General features: G+C 44.2%; 1 protein-coding gene across 3 annotated transcripts in view; it reads right to left on the bottom strand.

Moving 5' to 3' along the window:
* Nucleotides 1–20,273, bottom strand: part of LOC143815349 (apoptosis-inducing factor 3-like) — a 156,537-nt gene that overhangs the window by 99,529 nt on the left and 36,735 nt on the right. The window contains exon 1 of one of the 3 annotated variants that reach the window (XM_077294467.1): nucleotides 11,656–11,950. The exons of the other annotated variants lie outside the window; for them this stretch is intronic. The gene's annotated coding sequence lies outside the window, so the exon portion shown is untranslated. Of the gene's footprint in view, nucleotides 1–11,655; nucleotides 11,951–20,273 lie in introns of those variants that run through there. 3 annotated transcript variants of the gene reach the window in all.

Raw genomic sequence — 20,273 nt, 5'->3', positions numbered from 1 at the left:
ACTTGGGGGCCGTGCCTTAGACCGGGGTCACACTTGCGAGTGTGATGCGAGTCTCTCGCATCAATACGCGTCACTGCCGCCGGCACTCGGGACCGGAGCGTGCAGCTGTATGTATTTCTATGCAGCCGCACACTCCGGTCCGTGCCGGCGGTAGTGCCGGGTATTGATGCGCAAGTTTCTCGCATCACACTCACAAGTGTGACCCCGGCCTTACAGAGCTATTCTCAAGTTGTCTTGAGCAGCCTAAAACTCTGCAAACTCCTTAGTTCCTGGTTTCTGGTAAGGCGGACACTCCACCAGGAACTGTCACTCAAGGAGAAGAGGTGTTTTTAAAAAAAAAAAAAAAGGTTTTTGTTATGTAATCTGAGAGCAGCATGATGTAGGGGCTGAGAGCCGGATTCCAGTGATGTGCCTCTTACTGGGCTGTGTGATGTTGTTTCAAGAAAATCAGTGTTTTATCAGCAGGAGAATATCACTACAGGACTAGGTGTCTCGTGCCTCCTGGTCAACTGCTCTGGGTAAGGCTGCTGTCACACTATCAGTATTTGCAAAGCAATCAACCGACAGCACTCAGATGACCAGGATGCAAGCTCTAAAGTCCGTGGATCCAACTGGACCAATACTCACAAAAATTGAAGAAAGAGCAGCATCCATTCCAGGTGAAAAACGTAGCAAGATCTTTATTCTGCCATCACATCATACAACGTTTCGGCTAAACATAGCCTTTATCAAGTATACAATACAATACAAATGGCCACCTTAAATAGTGTGGAGCCAAATCCAGCACCAATCACCATCAAGGGGCGGCCTTTATTAAATCTTATAAAAAAACAGGATAATATGTATATAAAATAGTCATATAATACAATACGAACAATTTAACAAACAGTGCCCTATACAGCGTATAAATACTATACATAATGTGTAAAAACAGGTGTACTTCGAAAACAAGGGCCCAATCCTAGCACAGCTATCTGGTTGTTATGGTGGATTCTGCTCTTTCTTCAATTTTTGCGACTAGCAGTATTTGGTCAGTATTTTACATCAGTATTTGTAAGCCAAAACCAGGAGTGGGTGATAAATACAGAAGTGGTGCATATGTTTCTATTATACTTTTCCTTGGATTGTTCCACTCCTGGTTTTGGCTTACAAATACTGATGTAAAATACTGTCCAAATACTGCTAGTGTGACGGCAGTCTAACCCTGTAACCACCGATTAGCAGCATTTTGTCAAGGTACAGTGTACACAGAAAGCTGCCCATCAGTGCTGTGTGTGTGGTGCCGTAATTTAGTGCTCTGCAATCAGAGCACTGCTAAATCAGTAGCAGAGAAAAGCCGGATTACTCACCGGTAATGCTCTTTTAATGAGTCCACGACAGCACCCCACATGAGAGAGAGGGATCCGCCCATAGGAACAGGAAACCTACAGAATAAAAGGAGGCGGTCCCCTCTCCTCCTCAGTTTAGTTTACAGAGTATAAAAAGGGAACCGCAAAAGCTTTAGTATTAATTCTTATTCAGCAAAATATCTTAAAAACTCTATACAACCATTATTTGTGAATTAAAGAAAGGGCTGTGCATAATCAGGGAGGGTTGTAAATGGGTGCTGTCGTGGACTCATTAAAAGAGCATTACCGGTGAGTAATCCGGCTTTTTACCCTTCGCCACGACAGCACCCCACATGAGAGACTTTCAGAGAGTCATTACTCGGGTGGGATAACTGTACTAAGCACAGCTCTACCAAAGGTCAAATCAGACGATGAAGATAGATCAAGTCTATAATGGTTGTAAAAGGTAGAAGGTGTAGACCAAGTTGCGGCCTTACATATTAGATGGATCGGGACATCCGCTTGTTTCGCCCAGGAGGAAGCCATGGCTCGTGTTGAGTGCGCTTTAATACCCACTGGAGGAATCTCGCCTTTCGATGTATAGGCCAAGCAGATAGCATCTCTGATCCACCGAGATATGGTAGCTCTCGTGACCCCATGTCCTTTCTTGCGGCCCTGAAAGGAGATAAACAGAGCCCTACTCTCCCTCCATGTTTGACACCTTTCTATATAAGTCAGGATGGCTCTTCTGACATCTAAGGTGTGGAACTTCTGTTGTTCAGGGGTTACAGGAGAATCAAAAAAGGAAGGGAGAAATATTTCCTGTGACCTGTGGTAGGTGGATGCTACCTTAGGGAGGTATGAGGGGTCTGGTTTTAGGACTATTCGGTCATGGAATATCAGTAAGAATGGTGGGTCTACTGATAGGGCCTGGATGTCACTAACACGTCTGGCTGAGGTCAGGGCTACCAAGAGGGCTACCTTATATGTGAGGACATTTAGAGGTATAGAATCTAGAGGCTCAAATGGGGAGCTGGTTAAGGCTTCTAGCACTAGATTTAAATCCCACGGAGGTAGACGGGGAATATGTACTGGGTTACTCCGTTCACAAGACTTAATGAATCTGGAGACCCATCTATCAGCGGCTATATTATATCCATATAAGGCTCCTAACGCTGATATCTGGACTCTTAAGGTGTTCACTGATAGTCCTAATTCTGTACCTTTTTGTAGGAACTCTAGAATAGGTGTTATCGGAACCTGTTTAGTGAATGGTACTGTATGAAAGTCTAAGAATTTTTTCCATACCCTGCTATATATCAGGGTGGTAGATCTTTTCCTACTTAGTAGCAGGGTGTTTACTAGTTGTTCTGAGAAACCCCTTGAAGTTAATTGCCGCTCAAGTTCCACGCCGTCAAGTGAAGCCCTTTCACTTGCGGGTGGAAAAACGGCCCCTGGAACAGTAGTTCCTTGTCCAATGGAAGAATCCATGGATCGGATAGACACATGCTCTGGAGGCAGGAGAACCACGGTCTTTTTGGCCAGAAGGGTGCAATGAGGATTACCCTTGCTTGCTCCCTCCTGATCTTCCTGATCACTAGCGGAATCAGAGACATTGGAGGAAAGGCGTACGCCAGTTTGAAGTTCCAAGGATGGTGTAGAGAGTCCAGCATGTCTGGGTGATCCATGGAGTTCAGGGAAGCGAATCTTTCTACCTGTCTGTTGCCTCTTGTGGCAAATAGATCTATCTGAGGCACTCCCCATGCTTTTGTTATTAGTCTGAACACGGCTCTGTTTAAGGACCATTCTCCCTGGCGCAGCCTGTTTCGGCTGAGGTAGTCCGCTTTGGTATTCTCTATGCCTCTGATGTGTAGGGCTGTTAGGGACGCAAGATGAGCCTCTGCGAACTGGAAGATCTCTCCTGCGATGGTCATCAGACTTCCTGACCGTGTACCGCCCTGGCGGTTTACATAGGCCACTGTGGTGGAGTTGTCTGAGAAAACTCTTACATCTGCTCCTTGGATCTGTGGAAGAAAATAATTTAAGGCTTTCCCTACTGCTGTTAACTCTTTCCAATTTGATGAACATGATGATTCTGACTGATTCCAGGTATCCTGGACTATATCATCCTCCATATGTGCACCCCATCCCGTAGGGCTGGCGTCTGTAGTAATTATTCTGGATGGATCTATTATCCATGGTACACCCCCTGAAAGGTGTCCCATATCTAGCCACCAGGATAGAGATTCTATGACATCTCTAGAGAGAGTTAGTTTACTCTCTAGGTGTCCTACCCGTCCCTGGGCTGACAGTACTTCGAACTGTAATTGGCGGGTATGAAATTGAGCCCATGGTACAGCCGGGATACATGAGGACAATGATCCCAGTAAGGACATAGCCTTCCTTAGTGTCATGTAGGGGTTCTTTATCGCTTCTGACACCTTTGACTGTATAGTCCTTTTCTTTGAATGCGGGAGGAAGCTTTTTTGACTTACTGAGTCTAGCTGGATCCCTAGAAACATTTGAGTAGTGTCTGGATTCAGCCTGGACTTTTCGAAGTTGATAATCCAACCCAACTCCTGCAGGGATGAGATTGTGTTAGATAACCGCAATTTACATTGAGCTACAGAATTCCCTACTACTAGAAAGTCATCCAGGTAGGGTATTATTAAAGTGTCCCGTTGGCGTAGATGAGCCATTACCTCTAACATCACTTTTGTAAAAATGCGGGGGGCCATAGAAAGCCCAAATGGCATTGCCACATATTGGAAGTGACGAACCTGTCCCTCCAGGATGACCGCTACTCTTAGATACTGCTGGTGTTCGGCATGTATTGGAAGATGATAGTATGCATCTTTTAGGTCTATCCCGGCCATGACACACCTAGGGAACAAAAGCTTGATGGTAGAACTAATGGATTCCATTTTGAAAGTGTGGTTACGTAAAAAGGAATTTAGTTTTTTGAGGTTTATGATGGTTCTGAATGAACCATCCGGTTTATTGATCAAGAATAAAGGGGAATAGAACCCCCTCCCTTCTTGATCCCGGGGAACTTCTATCAATACTTTTTTAGATAGAAGCGATAGGATCTCTGATTCCAGAGCTTCTTGTTGTTGTTGACCTCTCGGAGATGTTACAATAAAAGAATCCCAAGGGATTCTATCAAATTCTAACTTTAATCCATTCCCAATAATGTCCAGAATCCAAGGACTAGATGTTATTAATTTCCATTTAGAAGAGAAATACTTCAATCTACCGCCCACTTCATAATTAACGGTACTTGTTGCGTTTTTGGTTATAGGATCCGGAAAACAGAGCACCTTTTTGTTTTGGATCCTTTGCCTCCCAGCGCTCCCTTTGCTCAGTAGGTTTATTTCTGGTGAAGGGGCGTCTCCTGAAAGCTCTCCTGTAAGAGGGAAGGTACTGGTTAGGGAAGCCTTTCTTCCGCTCTCCTGCTTTATTTAAGAGCTCGTCCAGAGCTTTCCCAAATAGGAACTCACCCTGGCAGGGGATCGCGCAAAGTTTTGCTTTGGCCTGTGCGTCCCCTTTCCAATTCTTCAACCAGAGTGCTCGCCGTGCTGTGTTTACTAGGCCGGCTGACCTGGCTGTTAGGCGTAGTGAATCTACCGACGCATCTGCTAGAAATGCTACTGCGTCTTTCATTAGAGGGATTTTCGACAGAATTGTATTCCTCGAAGCTCCCCCTCTAATTTGTTCCTCCAGCTGCTCTGTCCATACTAGCAGTGACCTTGCAGTGCAGGTGCTAGCAATGGCTGGCCTGAATGCCCCCGTATTTGCCTCCCATGACCTCTTAAGTAAGGCTTCTGCCTTTCGGTCTAACGGATCCGTTAGAGTCCCTGAGTCCTCCACAGGCAAGACCGACTGTTTAGAAGTTGAAGCCACTGCCGCATCAACTTTTGGAATTTTTTGCCAGGAACTAAGTTCTTCGTCACTGAAGGGGTAGCGTCTTTTAGCAGAGGATGGCAAGAATCCTCTTGTATGTTGTTTTTCCCACTCTTTCTTAACCAGCTCCTTAATTGTGGGTATGGTGGGGAAGGACCTTCGTTTTCTTTGTCCTAATCCCGCGAACATGATGTCCTGCGCTGACTTCTTTCCCTTCTCATCTGGGCACCCCATCGTGCTCCTGACGGCTTTAATTAAACTGTCTACGCTACTATTTGGTAGACAAAGCCCTCCTTCATATTCTGATGAACTTTGCTGGGACTCCTCTTCATCAGAGGATTTTTGCACTACCTCTGACTCCGAGCTTACTGGAGATCGGGACCTGCTGGGCTGGCGGGTACTGGTGCTACTTGTATGGGCCAGACCTTGCATCTCTTCACGAATTATGGCTCTAACGTCAGACGGGGTCATTACGTTTTCTTGCCGTAAGGTCAGTACGATGCACTCTGCACATAACCTCTTAGTATATGAGTCCGGGAGGGGTTGCAAGCATAAGGCACATTCTTTGTGTTTGGTTTTATGTGTCCTTTTCTTAGTCTAGAGGAAGGGGATATAGGAGGAACATATATCAGCATATGGGAAGAGATTCTTTTAAAACTCACCCAGTGAAGCTGACAGGTACCGGTTCTGGAGGCGGATTCTTGGCTGAAAGACCTTTCTGTCTGGTGGCAGATCGCTTTTCCTGGGATCGATCTCCACTTTTGGTGCTGCTCCTGGCGCTTGTCTCCTTACTGGGAGACTGCTCTGTTGCAGACAAGTGCGCTACATCGGCCGGTGAAGCCATACTTACACACACCGGCCGACGCTAGTGCTGCACTTTTAAATCTGGCGCCGAATCTCCTGCCTCCCCGGACCCAACCCGGAAGTGCTCCAGCGACTTCCGGGTTAGACGCGCCGCTCCTCCTTACCATGCGGCGGCTGCTGGATAAGAAGCCGGCCGCTGAGCGCGCGCGTCCTCATGGATCCGGGCGGCCCAGCGGTACCGAACCCGGACCATGGAGACGATCAGACGAGGGGGGAGGCTGCAAACAGTGGCTCCCCCGCCGCTGCTTCTGGCACCGCAGCCCCTGCCGTTCCACCAGAGACTGACGCAGGCGGGTGCATGGCCCAGGAATCCTTTTTGGACTGCAGGTACTTCGGGGTTCCCATAGAAACAGGAAACCTAAACTGAGGAGGAGAGGGGACCGCCTCCTTTTATTCTGTAGGTTTCCTGTTCCTATGGGCGGATCCCTCTCTCTCATGTGGGGTGCTGTCGTGGCGAAGGGTAAAAACACTGATTGCATTAAAATGACAGCATGCAGACAAGTAAGTGACACATTGCTGGAATTAGGGTCTCTGCCCCATACATTATGCTGCTCTCAGATTACATAGCCAAAACCTGGTAACAGATTCCATTTAAAAGGGAATCTGTCAGGTCATTTTTGTGTAGTATACAAATAGTATCCTGAAATAGTGAACATTCATTTGCAATTTACATATCCTTGACTTGCCGATGCGCGACTATAAATTTTTCTGGGGCTTACAGGAACACAACGGGGCCATGAAATAACAGTTGTATTATTAGTTTGCTTTTTCTCTTTTTCCCCTTTCCTCGTTCTTTCCTATCCAATTTCCAAGTTTCCCTATTGCCAGATCAACTTCTTATTGCTGTTTTTTTTTCTCTTTTAAAACCAACTTAGACCATTTCTATATTTTAGTCCATCCACTTACTGATTCTTCATGTCACTGCCGCCCTGTGTATTGCTACTTTTATCCTAAAAAAATTATAAAACAAAATTGAAAATCCCCGACTTGCCCTCTGGTCCCCCCGATCTCTTATTTCGGCTCCTGCTTGTAATGGGAAGAGACGGGGTATTAATTACATGTCAGAGAATTGCTGTTCATGACACCAGTGAGTGAAAGGTTCCCAATGTTCCCCGCATTGTCTGACGCCAGTGACACAGCAGAAAGCGGCTGCTCACATAGTCCCCACCTAAATGGCCAAACAGAGTCAGGGTGCAGCTGCCGCGGTATCTGCACTGCTGATACAGGAGACGGGCGGATAAGAAAGGAGTTCACAGGTGTATAAATAAGAGCGTGTTCACACAGAGGGGATACGCTCGGAAAATCCAGAAGAAAAATCCACAGAGTATTACAGTACCAGCAAAGTACATAACAAATCTCAACCACAAAATGTGTAAAAAAAAAAACAAACAAACAAAACAAAACACACATACACAAAGCTTATACAGAAATTGACCTGAAGGTTTTATGTTTTCAATGGTTACATTTTCATTCCATATTTCACCTTTTGCACCGCACAGGCTAAAATCAGCTTCAAATCCATATGTGGTTAATCCACAATTGTTCCACTGAATTTACGTTCTCTTTTACCTTTATTGCCAAGATTTAGGACGTTTACGTGATGCAATGATGCTGCCTGTTAATTTCAGACATTAGTTTAGCACAAGTTAGAAAAATCACAAGAAAATCACGCAACTCGACCTCATCTTGTGAACCCTGCTCCCATGATGAGTATTTGCGACAATTGTGTATTTTCGCTGTGCAAAAAGAAAAAACACAGCGCATTACAGATCCAGCAATCCGAATGGGATTTCTACACGTGCCATTTGGAAATCTGCAACATTCCAAATTCTCTCCCGTTAAATATACATTTTACTTGGAGATTATATGGTGAGACTTCAATTAGATAAGGAAAATCCACAGCTAAAAAGTTCATATCTGTTTTTACTGCGGTTCCACAATGGCACTTGAATTTGCAAGTAAATTAACCCCTTCACTACCTTGGGTATTTCCGTTTTCATTGTTTGCTCCCCTTCTTTCCAGAGACATAGTTTTTTTTTTAACCTGTCAATGTGGCCATGTGAGGACTTGTTTTTTTACGGGACGAGTTGTACTTTTGAACGACACCATTGGTTTTACCATACTGTGTACTGGAAAACATTCAAAGTGTGAAACTGCAAATAATTCCACAGTTGTTTTTTTTTTTTTGGGGGGGTGGGGGGGGGGTTACCATGGTCACTAAATGCTGGAACTGACTTGCCATTATGATTTTCTAGGTCATTACGAGTTCGTACATATTAAACATGTATAGGCTCTTTTTTATTTCAGTTTGTGAAAAAAAAAACAACCCAGTTTTCCGAGACCCGTACAGTTTCCATTTTCCAGGACCTGGGGTTGGGTGAATGCTTATTTTGTGCCCGCTGAGCTGACATTTCTATTGATACCATTTTGATGTAGATATGATCTTTTGTCCGATTGTTATTACATTTTAATGCAATGATGCGGCAACCAAAAAACCTAACTCTGGAGTTTGGATTTTTTTTCTCATTACGCCGTTTACCAATTAGATCAATTATTTTTATATATTGATAGATCGGGCGATTTTGAACGCGGCGATACCAAATATGTGGTTTTTCTCTTTTTTATTGTTTTATTTTGAATGGGGCAAATGGAGGGTGATTTAAACGTTTATTTTTTTTTGGACTAGAAAAAGCTGCGATCATCCAATCACTTGCTATGGGTAGCTAAAATGCTGATCTGCTATGAGCGCTGGCCACTGGGTGGCGCTCATAGTAGTTCAACAACGACAAACACAGGGGTCTCCTGCAGACCCCGGGTTGTCATGCCAACCCATCGGCGACTCGCGGTCATGTGACACGAGCGCTGATGGGCGGGGTTCGTTACATGCTTCCCGCGCAATCATATTAAAAGCCGCTGTCCAAGATTTACAACATTTAACATGTTAACAACCACGAGTGGACACATGTCAGCTGATTAAATCAGCTGACATGTGCAGGAAAAGTTGCAGACTCATCGCCGGAGCCCGCATCAAACAGGAGGGGGAGGCGACCTTGGACATACCTATATATCCAAGGTAGCAAAGGGGTTAAAAGAGTTGTCCAAAGGCAAATTTATTTTCATTCTACATCCCCATCCATTTAGTGCCATAATGAAAACTATTTTCTAATATACAGTACAGACCAAAAGTTTGGACACACCTTCTCATTTAAAGATTTTTCTGCATTTTCATGACTATGAAAATTGTACATTCACACTGAAGGCATCAAAACTATGAATTAACACATGTGGAATTATATACTGAACAAAAAAGCGTGAAACAACTGAAAATATATGTTATATTCTAGATTCTTCAAAGTAGCCGCCTAAACTTATGATTTTTTTTTCAGCACTAAAATTTAAAAAAAAAAAAAAAAGTTGCTTTTTTTACCATTTTTCAGCACATTTTATGTGGTAAAATGAATGGCGTCATTCAAAAGTACAAATCGTCATGCTAAAAACAAGCCCTCAAAAGTCTATGGAGACAAAAACAAGGTTATGGCTCTTGGAAGGAGGGGTGAAAAAACGAAAATGCAAAAGCAGACAGTTGAGAAGGGGTTAAGGGCTCATTTACATAGACAAATGCAAGTGAATGCAATAGTTCAGCTACTTCACATGTAAACAAAAATAATAAAATGCAGCATGTACTACTCTGATCCATTTTTTCGGATCATGCTCGCCCATTAAAGTCAACCAGTGTGCAAAAAAAAAAAAAAATGGATGCCAAACCGACATCATCTGTTTGACTTCTGTTTTTAACAAATCAATTGGTATTATTAACATGGGAAACTGTATTTGGCCTTATACATTTTTTTTTTAATGTATTAAAATGGACGTCATACAGATGTGAAAAATGAGCAAAATGACAAATCATCCAATTTTGTTCTGGATGAGAATCCAGACAATTTTTAGTTTTTCGTTCACAGATCCATGTGTCACAATCTGAGTATGGATTGGACCGGCTTTGAGTCTAAGGGTATGTTCCTACGGTCAGAAAACGGCAGCACTTTGGACGCAGCACATATCCACTTCGTCCAAAGCGCTACCGGCTTTTGGACACCGGTGATTCCGCATGTGTTCATTGAACCGTGTGGAATCACCGTGACCTATACATTGGACAGGAAATTTATCTTGCGGAGGATGAGCGTCTCCGCAAGATAGACATGCTGCAGTCTAGAAAGACGCGCCGCATGTGCGTATACGCAGGGAAGCCGGAGGCGTCTGTACACGCATAGTAGAGATGGGATTTCTTCAAATTCCATCCACTATGGTGTAACATCTGGACGCTGCGGGTTGGACGCTGCGGATGAATGCAGCATCAAACCCTCAGTGTTTACTGACCGTGGGAACATACCCTAATGACACGCACTTTATAACCCCATATATGCCTATGAGGCTGTTAGGTTTGGGTCAGAAGACTCACAGCTGATCCATGAATCTCGGTCTGTGGCCCACAGATGAGGGAACGCAGCATTAGGCCGGGGTCACACTTGCGAGCGTAATGCGAGAAACTTGCACAAGTCTCTGGCATCAATACCCAGCACTGCCGCCGGCACTCGGGACCGGAGCGTGCTGCTGCATGTATTTCTATGCAGCTGAAGGTAATGATGCGAGTTTCTCACGTTGCAGATACTGTGTGACTTCTTCCCTATAAAACCTCTGTAATACTCAGCAGCAGCCGCCGCACTGATAATACACATGGCAGCTATTCATCGGCACTTTGCACCCGTCCGATCTACCTCATAGGCTAAGTTTACACGAGCATAGAAAAAAATCGTCCAAAAAAAAATACAGATGGTATTACACTATCTTGATAGTCATTCGTATGACATCCGTTTTATACATCAGCAGGATTACACTTTACAAAAGTACAATTTCCTATGGTAAGGAACTGCAATGTATCTAAAAATTGGATCCTTTTTATTGTGCACCCATAGAGGATATGTGGGACAGACGAGAGCAATTTTTTTTTATTTAATGCATAGATTCGGTACATGTGAAATAATGGAAAAAAAACACAAGTCATCTGAATGGCCCAATTGCATACCATTAGTCTGAGTGACGACAGTTGTTTTCATGGACAGCACTCAGACCGAAAATACGGCAGTGTGAACTTAGCCGTACAGCGTTGGCATCTCGCCAGGAATTTATTTTTTTAACCTGCACTTGCATCAGAAATGTTGGATGTTTTCATAATTTTATTCAATGATCCCACCTTCTGATAGAGAAAAGTTGAAGAAAAAAAAGTTAAGAAAAGTTTTAAAATTGTGAAAATGAAATCTGTGTTCATAGCAGTTTCATAGAAGGCAATTCTCCAAAGTAATGTTCTTCTCTGAATCATTCAGTGAATGGCCGGGAGTGAGCGGAGAATCCCCTACAGCCCCTGTGCTCTGCAGGGGGCTATGCAATACTGAGCAGGGTCAGCCTGGTAAAGAGAAATTCTGGGAATATTCAGGGACTGGGGAGGAAGGTCTGAATAGCAGTGTAGCCATAAACAAGGTGTGTAGAGCTATTACAGCCTTACCTGTGCGTCCTGATGGTGGCTACTACCTTGCTACACGGTGGAGCACAGGCAGGGCGTCCTCACCAGGTAATAATACACCGGCAGGAAGCCTGCTGCTACAGCTGACACAATAGGTGCACCAGTCACCGGCTGTCACTGGAGATCGGAGCCTCCTGTTCTGGCAGAACCTGCCCCTGACACAAAGCTGATGTGCACATTCACCATGAGCAGGCTGTCAGCCAGCGGCCAATCAGCAGCCTGCAAAGTCTCGTTACCTGGCAACCACCCCTCCCAGGCAGCCACAGAGGCGGCTGGCTGAGCAGGGCAGTCAGTTGTACTAATTAGCACCGAGTAATACTACTCACCAACCCAGCGCAGACTACATATTGTGTAGTGATGGGCTACAGAGCGGGCGCACGTCTAGTAACTTGGCTTCTGCTGATCTGGGTGCATCCCTAGCACACACCATTGATGCTCGTTTCTTTGGTGAAAAAACCACGCGGAAACGCTGCGTTGTTTATTCCACAGCATGTCAATTCTTTGTGCAGATTCCGCTGCGGTTTACACCTGCTCCTCAATAGGAATCCGCAGGTGGAATCTGCGGAAAAATCGCAGTAAATCCGCGGTAATTCTGCAGTGCGGATTTCCTGCGGATTTACCAAAATCGGTGCGGAAAAATCCGCACACCTTTCTGCAACATGTGCACATGGCCTCAAGGCTCAGTGTTTTGGCTGCAGTTGCATCAACAGCTGACACCACTGAGCAGCCCATCCCCGAATTTAGCAGCCGCTGGCGACTAATTCAGGCAAGCCACTGACCCATTGTTTCTTATAGCAGTGATGTGAGCTGTCCATGAGACAGCCATGTAAAGAAAAAGGCCGGAGAAGAGTGATCAGTCAGCGTTGGATCATCTGGGGGTTCGATAGTGAAGTAGTTTTGTTATTTTAGCGCATTATCAGTGCTGGCTCCTGCTTTTTATTAAAACTAACAACCCTTTTAAAGTCCAATATTTTTCTCACACTTAGCTGGTTGGAACCGATATTAGGATCGCACTTGTCCATGCAAGTCAATAAGTGTGCGGAAAACATTGGACTGCACTCGGATGACGTCTGAATGCAATCCGATTTTCACGGCATTGGTCGCTGCAGTCAGATCACAGGTGTAGATGAGGTGATATATAGACCTTAAAGGGAATCTGTCACCCCCCAGGATGCATATGGTCTATTAATATGGGAATATAGGTAATAGAAATGTTACATTAGTCCTACCTGTATCTCCTGCGCAGGCAACTTCTGCTCCAGTGACCTGCCATGTGCGCAGCGAAAGGGTTCTCTCCCCACTTCCTCCCTGCCTAGTCATCGCCATTTACACATGGTTCCTAGCGATGACTGTGCAGGGAGGAAGTGGGGAGAGGATATTATCGGCGCGCACACCGGACTGCTCCCGGCACTTTAACCCCCGGAACACTGCGATCAAACATGATCGCAGCGTACCAGTGGCATAGGGAAGCATCGCGCAGGGAGGGGGCTCCCTGCGTGCTTCCCTGAGACCCTCGGAGCAATGCGATGTGATTGCGTTGTTCCGAGGGTCTCCTCCGTTCTCCTCCCTGCAGGCCCCAGATCCAAGATGGCCACGGGGCTCCTTCTGGGTCCTGCAGGGAGGTGGCTTGCGAGCGCCTGCTCAGAGCAGGAGCCGGCAAGCGTCCTGCAGTGGCGTCGGTCAGATCGCTGATCCGACACAGTGCTCTGCAAAGTGTCAGATCAGCGATTTACACTATACAGTGATGTCCCCCCCGGGACAAAGTAAAAAAATTACACTGTGTAAAAAAAATTCCTAAATAAAGAAAAAAAGATAAATATTGTTCCAATACATTTCTTTATGTAAATAAAAAAAACAATAAATGTACACATATTTAGTATTGCCGCGTCCGTAACGACCCGACCTATAAAACTGTTCCACTAGTTAACCCATTCAGTGAACACCGTAAAAAAAAAAAGGCAAAAAACAATGCTTCATCATCATACCGCCGAACAAAAAGTGGAATAACACGCGATCAAAAAGATATATATAAACATGGTAAAACATCTTGTCCCGCAAAAAACGAGCCGCCATACAGCGTCATCAGTGAAGAAATAAAAAAGTTATAGCCCTCAGAAAAAAGCAATGCAAAAATAATTATTTTTTAATATAAAATAGTTTTCATTGTATGAAAGCGCCAAAACATAAAAAAGTGATATAAATGAGGTATCGCTGTAATCGTACTGACCCAAAGAATAAAACTGGTTTATCAATTTTACCAAACGCGGAACGATATAAACGCCCCCCCCCCCCCAAAGAAATTCATGAATTGCTGGTTTTTGTTCATTCTGCCTCACAAAAATCGGAATAAAACGCGATAAAAAAATGTCATGTGCCTGAAAATGGTACCAATAAAAACGTCAACTCGTCCCGCAAAAAACAAGACCTCACATGACTCTGTGGGCCAAAATATGGAAAAATTATAGGTCTCAAAATGTGGTGATGCAAAAACTATTTTTTGCAATAAAAAGCATCTTTTAGTGTGTGACGGCTGCCAATCATAAAAATCTGCTAAAAACCCGCTATAAAAGTAAATCGAACCCCCATTATCACCGCCTTAGTTAGGGAAAAATAATAAAATTAAAAAAAATGTATTTATTTCTATTTTCCCATTAGGGTTAGGACTAATGTTAGGGTTAGGATTACATTTACGGTTGGGATTAGGGTTAGGGGTGTGTCAGGGTTACGGGTGTGGTTAGGGTTATGGTTGGGATTAGGGTTAGGGGTGTGTTGGAGTTAGGGGTGTGGTTAGTGTTATGGTTGGGATTAGGGTTAGGGGTGTGTTGGAGTTAGGGGTGTGGTTAGGGTTGGGATTAGGGTTAGGGGTGTGTTCGGGTTACGGGTGTGGTTAGTGTTATGGTTGGGATTAGGGTTAGGGGTGTGTTGGAGTTAGGGGTGTGGTTAGGGTTGGGATTAGGGTTAGGGGTGTGTTCGGGTTAGGGGTGTGGTTAGGGTCATGGTTGGGATTAGGGTTAGGGGTGTGGTTAGGGTTGGGATTAGGGTTAGGGGTGTGTTCAGGTTAGGGTTGGAGTTAGAATTGGGGGTTTCCACTGTTTAGGCACATCAGGGGCTCTCCAAACGCGACATGGAGTCCGATCTCAATTCCAGCCAATTCTGCATTGAAAAAATAAAACAGATCTCCTTCCCTTCCGAGCTCTCCTGTACACCCAAACAGGGGTTTACCCCAACATATGGGGCATCAGCGTACTCAGGACAAATTGTACAACAACTTTTGTGGTCCACTTTCTCCTGTTACCCTTGGAAAAATAAAACAAATTGGATCAGAAGTAAACCACCTTGTAATCACCTTGTTGAGCTGCCTTACAAGTAAATTGGAAAACTGTACAGCTTTTCATTATGCAAAGAACAACCTTTATTTGTGGAAACTATACTAAACATTTAAAGGGGTTGTCCCACAAACATAGTACATATTAATAGATCTGGGAATAAAATTAAATTCCACAAAGCTTATATCTTTGTACAATGCACTGGGACACTCAAAAGAAACATCAAAGAGGAAGTATTAAACAAAATAAAGCCGTTAGTGTAGTGAGGGGAGGAAATGGATTTTCTTAATTGCATTAAAAACAAAGATTAGATTCTGACATTAAATTGACATTTAAGATTATTATTAATTTTCTTGGACCACTGTTTAAACTCATCTAATTGTTGGACTTATTTCAAGATCTACTGATTAAATTGTATTTGGTTTGTGAGACGGCTCCTTTCAGGCTTCCGCTTTGGTGCTGGAACATATCTATTGCCAATTCAGCTCCTGTTGAGCACCTCTGTTCCTTCAAATAAAAAAAGCATTGCGATAGTTATAGAGACATTTCCACTTTCCAACACTAGAGGTCACTAGAAGGTTTCGGAATTTTATGAGGTTGTACACTAACAAATTATATTGTAGTACCATGGTAGCAAGAAAAATCGACAGGAATTTTATAAGAAAATTGACAATCGCTATAGAACTGGTTCATTATTGTATTTGCACCTGCTTTTTCTTAAGTTTTTAGTGTTTTGCGCCTTTTTTTATTGCACCAAACTAATCTGTCCACTTGTGCATTTTTTTAAGTCTATTTTAATACTTGTTCGGCCGTGTTATTTTTTTTCATTTTAATTCCCACTGTAGGCGGGGTTTAGGGTTTCTAGATGTTTTCGCCTGATTTATCATTTTTCACTTTTCAAAAAGTCACAAAATTTGATGCAAATGTACCTCAATTCCCTGCTGCAGTGATTTTTTTTTTTGTACACCAATAATTATAGCAACAATTTAGATAATGTGCAACTTTTTGCTCTTAAAGTTTTTAAAAAAATTGTTAAATACAGAAAAACAGACCTTTGACTTTTTGAAAAATTAATGACCAAAATTGCAACACTGATGAATTTGACGCAAAAATATCAGTGAATGCCACAGGGCAAAAAAAGAACAGAAAAAGGAATTAAAAAACGCAAATGATGAATTGGGGTGGTACTCATTTTTCATTACTGTTCTTTGAGATCAGAATTGCCCCAGGCTGCTCAACTTAAAGGGGCTATCCAGGATTCTCTCCATTTTTGCACATAGGGGTAAGATTTATCAGGCAGGTAGTTGCACACAGGGCCTCTAGTTAGGTGTTTTAAAGGGCCGGCGGCCCACTTCGTATTATAGAACCGCCGGTCCGGCAGATTAGCAAGCTGTGCCTCGGCCCAATGCGGGCCCCCTCTGCCCAGTGGGCCCCAAACGCCAGTCAGGGCTGTAATGCCCTGATGGCGGCCCTGGTGATGCATACCGGCACGAATGGAACAATTATTTTACATTTACATCTACATTTACCCAGTATGGTGGTATGTTTGTTTTCTTTAAAAAAAAATTGGAGGTGGAAGGACTTGTATGTATACCGTTAAGCCCCTTTATTATTGTAGAGAGATAATCTGCCATATCATTTATATAAGTATGTTTTGTAAGTTTATTGTCTTATTTACATATGAAAATTTTCAATAAAAATTACAGTTTAAAAAAAAAGCAACAAAAATAGTCACCACCCTGCAGCAAAGCTCACCTTGGTAGTATCTTTACTATATCAATGATAATTACTGTAACTTGATCAGTAAGGGATTTTATGCAAGAGAAATTTAATCCATATGCCACATACCAGTACATTTATTTTTCTCAAGAAGGAAGAAATACATGGTAAAAGGAAAAAATAATCCTCTTAACCCATTGTACACCTGATTAGTAACTGACAGATATACAAATTGATGTTGTCAGATAAAAGACAAAATGACCAAAAGTGAAAATCTGAAACCTTCCCAGAAGCCAAGATTTCATGTTCTCATTAACCGGATATTAATATATAGTATAATTCTGTATTCTATACATTTCTACTACAACACATGTGAAAGGCCAAATACATCAGCACAAGTGTACGCTAGCATTTTAATCTTGCTAATCCTCCTTGATGAAAATACATTGAGCAAGTCCTTCAGGCTTAGGAATATCTACTTATAGAACGTGCACTTTGCTTCACCCATGGTCCTGGAAAGGCAAATCAAGGCACTGTCCCACATATTATGGCGTAAGCCTTTAGAGAAGAATCGGGGTTCCATAGCTACATACAGTGCTAATATCCTTACTATTATACCATGAAACTGCCAGCAGTCATTTTACTCAACCAAGATCATGTAGACAAGTGCAAATGATATAAAATACAGTTTAAACAAGATTCCCATTTCCGGCATACCCTCCTCAGGTTCAGCGCTGCGTCTTTGTCGCTGCTCTGGCGATAGTGAACAGGCTGGAACGATGACGTCACGTCATCAGCGCTGCAGCCAATGACTGGCATCAGCAGCTCTGTCCATACAGGCTGCACTAGGTGCTAGAGTTCTAGCCTGCACACCAGTGGTCCCCAAGCTTTCTGACCTTGAGAGCCACATTCGGGTCAAAGCCACATCCAGCTCCCACCCCCTCACAGTAGTGACAACCAAACCCCCATTACGGGTATAATGATAACCAAAGCTTTTCCACAGAAATCAGAAGAATACCAAGATAAAGGGGTTCCCACCATACCCCCATCATGCCCTCCTAGCACAATAACATCCAGCTTCAACCACCCCCTCAGACTACCATACTTCTCTCTAAACCCCCAAGACTAGTATATGTGCATCCAGACCTGCTCTTCAGTGCAGGACTACTCACAAAATTCATCTTTTTTAGAAGAGCTCTCCATACCTGTTTGCTAGACCTGGAACTAATGCACCAAGCTGGTAGAAAGCCGTGAGCCACAATTCATGGGACCGCGAGATGACACATGTGGCTCCCGAGCTACAGGTTGGTGACTCCTGCTTTACACAGATCATGGAGCCCCAGCGGAGACACAGCACTGGACCTGGCGTAAGTAACAAATTATATTATAAACTTCCGGTTTCCAGCTGTGCTCTGTGACCGCGCCATTACGCAGGGCTGCAGGCTAAACATGCGGAGTGGCACCACAGGCTCCCATACGACCAACCGCCGAGACCCCATCGGGCCCCCAAGCGGCGTTTCCAGTACCTCTGGTGCAGGCCAAAGCAGAGACGTGCCCTGCCACAACTGAAAGGCCCAGGTCTGGGAACTTGTCTTCTTTCTTCTGCCGCCATGCCAGCAGCTCCTGCTGCTATTCCCTTGTCAAGGACAGGAAAGGAGCCGCCTTTTTATCTTGGAGGTTTCCTATCCTTGAAGGGCAGATCCCCTCTCTAATTGGTGCTGTCATAACTGGAAAAATTATATTCACATTTTTTTTAAAGCTTCTGGTTAATGTACAGTACAGACCAAAAGTTTGGACACACCTTCTCATTTAAAGATTTTTCTGTATTTTCATGACTATGAAAATTGTACATTCACACTGAAGGCATCAAAACTATGAATTAACACATGTGGAATTATATACTTAACAAAAAAGTGTAAAACAACTGAAATTATGTCTTATATTCTAGGTTCTTCAAAGTAGCCACCTTTTGCTTTGATGACTGCTTTGCACACTCTTGGCATTCTCTTGATGAGATTCAAGAGGTAGTCACCGGGAATGGTTTTCACTTCACAGGTGTGCCCTGTCAGGTTTAATAAGTGGGATTTCTTGCCTTATAAATGGGGTTGGGACCATCAGTTGTGTTGTGCAGAAGTCTGGTGGATACACAGCTGATAGTCCTACTGAATAGACTGTTAGAGTTTGTATTATGGCAAGAAAAAAGCAGCTAAGTAAAGAAAAACGAGTGGCCATCATTACTTTAAGAAATGAAGGTCAGTCAGTCCAAAAAATTAGGAAAACTTTGAAAGTGTCCCCAAGTGCAGTGGCAAAAACCATCAAGCGCTAAAAAGAAACTGGCTCACATGAGGACCGCCCCAGGAAAGGAAGACCAAGAGTCACCTCTGCTTCTGAGGATAAGTTTATCCGAGTCACCAGCCTCAGAAATTGCAGGATAACAGTAGCTCAGATTAGAGATCAGGTCAATGCCACACAGAGTTTTAGCAGCAGACACATCTCTACAACAACTGTTAAGCCCTTCCCGACCTTTGACGCATACGCTGCGTCATGAAAGTCGGTGCCAATCTGACCTGTGACGCAGCGTATGCGTCATGGAATGATCGCGTCCCTGCAGATCGGGTGAAAGGGTTAACTCCAATTTCACCCGATCTGCAGGGACAGGGGGAGAGGTGCTTCAGCCCAGGGGGGGTGGCTTCACACCCCCCTGGCTACGATCGCTCTGATTGCCTGTTGAAAGTGAAACTGCCAATCAGAGCGATTTGTAATATTTCACCTAAAAAACTGGTGATATATTACAATCCAGCCATGGCCGATGCTGCAATATCATCGGCCATGGCTGGAAATACTAAAGTGACCCCCCCCCACCGATCGCCCCCCCAAGCCACCGATCTGTCCCGTAGTCCCCTCCGTCCTGTGCTCCGCTCACCCGTCCTCCTGTCCGCTCCCCCCCTGCTCCTATGTCACCCCCCCGTGCTCCGACGCCCCCCCGTGCCGCGATCTCTTCCCCTTATACTTACCGAGGCTCCCGGTGTCGGTCCGTCTTCTCCATGGGCGCCGCCATCTTCCAAAATGGCGGGCGCATGCTCAGTGCGCCCGCCGAATCTGCCGGCCGGCAGATTCATTACAAAGTACATTTTGATCGCTGTGGTAGGTTCTATCACAGCGATCAAAATAAAAAAAATAATAAATAAACCCCCCCCTTTATCACCCCCATAGGTAGGGACAATAATAAAATAAAGAAAATATTTTTTTTTCTTTTTCCACTAGGGTTAGGGTTAGAACTAGGGGTAGGGTTAGGGTTACGGGTAGGGTTAGGGGTAGGGTTATGGCATGTGCACACAGTGTGGATTTGGCTGCGGATCCGCAGCGGATTGGCCGAGGATCCGCAGCGGATTGGCCGCGGATCCGCAGCGGATTGGCCGCTGCGAATTCGTAGCAGTTTTCCATCAGGTTTACAGTACCATGTACACCTATGGAAAACCAAATCCGCTGTGCCCATGGTGCGGAAAATTCCGTGCAGAAACGCTGCGTTGTATTTTCCGCAGCATGTCAATTCTT

Source organism: Ranitomeya variabilis, chromosome 3, assembly GCF_051348905.1.
Source record: "Ranitomeya variabilis isolate aRanVar5 chromosome 3, aRanVar5.hap1, whole genome shotgun sequence".
In the NCBI taxonomy this organism is placed as follows: domain Eukaryota; kingdom Metazoa; phylum Chordata; class Amphibia; order Anura; family Dendrobatidae; genus Ranitomeya; species Ranitomeya variabilis.
This window is presented reverse-complemented; position numbering and strand designations above follow the sequence as displayed.